The sequence below is a fragment of the Arachis hypogaea genome, chromosome 16 (assembly GCF_003086295.3).
Source record: "Arachis hypogaea cultivar Tifrunner chromosome 16, arahy.Tifrunner.gnm2.J5K5, whole genome shotgun sequence".
Lineage (NCBI taxonomy): Eukaryota > Viridiplantae > Streptophyta > Magnoliopsida > Fabales > Fabaceae > Arachis > Arachis hypogaea.
This window is the reverse complement of record NC_092051.1, coordinates 93,633,192-93,635,268: the sequence shown is the minus strand read 5'-3', so window position 1 is coordinate 93,635,268 and position 2,077 is coordinate 93,633,192. Positions and strand designations below refer to the sequence as shown.

General features: G+C 39.7%; 1 non-coding gene across 1 annotated transcript; it reads left to right on the top strand.

The window, feature by feature from the left end:
• The first annotated feature begins 254 nt into the window (after window positions 1-254).
• Window positions 255-358, top strand: LOC112760123 (small nucleolar RNA R71). The gene has a single exon (XR_003180576.1). It is a non-coding gene; the product is annotated as a small nucleolar RNA R71 (small nucleolar RNA).
• Window positions 359-2,077: the final 1,719 nt, after the last annotated feature.

Below are 2,077 nucleotides of genomic sequence, written 5' to 3'. Positions count from 1 at the left end.
CAGCCAGCTGCTGGGTAATGAGCTTGTTTTGGGCTAACAGAGCATCTACATTATTTAGCTCCATTACTCCTCTTGTGTTCCCTCTTCCGGAAGCATAGAAGTAGTCGTTCTCTGCTACTGTTTCAATAACATCTATGGCTTCCTCAATAGTCTTCTTCTTGTTCAAAGATCCTCCGGATGAATGGTCTACGGCCTTCTTTGACTCATAAGAGAGCCCTTCATAGAAAATGTGCAGCTGCACCCATTCGTTGAACATGTCAGGTGGACACCTCCTTGTTAAGTCCTTGAACCTCTCCCATGCTTCATATAGAGTCTCACCATCTTGTTGCCTGAAAGTTTGGACCTCAGCTCTCAGCCTATTGATTCGTTGAAGAGGGTAAAATCTTGCTAAGAATTTGTTCACCACGTCTTCCCAAGTTGTCAAGCTTTCCCTTGGGAAAGATTCCAGCCACTTGGCTGCTTTGTCCCTAAGTGAGAATGGAAACAAGAGCAGTCTATAGGTATCAGGATGAACACCATTAGACTTCACTGTGTCACATATTCTCAGGAAGGTGGTCAAATATTGATTGGGGTCTTCTTGAACACCTCCTCCAAACGAACAGTTGTTCTGAACAAGGGTGATGAGCTGTGGTTTAAGTTCAAAGTTGTTGGCATGGATTGTTGGCTTTTGGATTCTACTTCCACAATTGCCTGGGTTTGGATTGATGTAGGAGCCTAAAACTCTTCTATCCTCCCCAGCATGATTTGCTCTACCTCCTCCCCCATGGTTTTGATCTTCTTCTTCATGATGGTTTTCCATGTTGTCTTCCATGTTTGGTTCAAAGAATTCCTCTTCTTCCTCAGCACCAACCACTTTCTTTCCTCTTGCCTCCCTCCTTAATCTAAGGAAGGTCCTCTCAGGTTCAGAATCGAAGGAAGTTAAAGCCCCACTTCTTCTCCCTGTCATGCAACCATCAAGTGCAAGTAAGAAAAGATAGGTGCAGAAAGTATTTGTGTCAGAATTACTGTTAGTTGTGGGTGATGCAATATATCAAACAGTTAGTGGGTTAGCAAACAGAATTGAAAATAACAAAGAAAAACAAAAGAGTAGAGGGGGAAGGGAAGAAGTTTAACTAAAACAAAAAGTAAATCACTCAAACAGAAAATGAAATTCACAAAAATAAAAATGCTCAATCTAGTGATCTTCCAATTTAATCATTGTTGATGCACAATCAATCCCCGGCAACGGTGCCATAAACTTGATGCACGAAAAACTTGTCTCACAACAAATCTCCCTTCGGCAAGTGTACCGAATTTGTCGTCAAGTAAAAACTCACAATAAAGTGAGGTCGAATCCCACAGGGATTGATTGATCAAGCAACTTTAATTAGAAGAATGTTCTAGTTGAGCGATTCCAGAATTTGGGTTGAGAGTTACAGAAAATAAAATGGCGGGAATGTAAATAACAGAAAAGTAAATGCTAGAATTAAAGGATTGGAAGTAAATGACTGAAAATAAATTGCAGAATTGTAAATGGGAATGGGGGATTTGCTCATAAAAGTAAATGGCAGAAATTAAAGAGAATGGGTAAGATCAGAGATGGGGAGTTCATTGGGCTTAGGAGATATTGCGATTCTCCGGATCAAGTTCATTTTCATCTCTTCCTCAATCAATGCACTCATTGATCTCCTTGGCAATCTTAAGTGATTGAATTACAATTTCTTGCAATTCAATCTCTCAAATCTTAATCAATAGCGAATTCCTTGGTCAATTGCTCATGAGAAGAGATGAAGTATGGTCACTGATTATACCACATGCATTTCCCAAATCAAGTATTGAGAGGGTTATAGTCACATACCCATCCAAACCCAATTTGGTCTAGCATGAGAAAGCATTTCTAGCTTGATCCCTTCATTCCTCTTTCAAGGTTCAAAAGAGATCCAAGTTTGAATAGCTTCTCTTCCAAGATAACTACTCAATTGGATGAAGATCGAAAGCTTTCAAGTGAAATCAAGAGAAAAGATAGAAGAAGAATAATAAAAATTAGTATTGATCCATCAAATTACAACAGAGCTCCCTAACCCAATGAAAGGGGTTT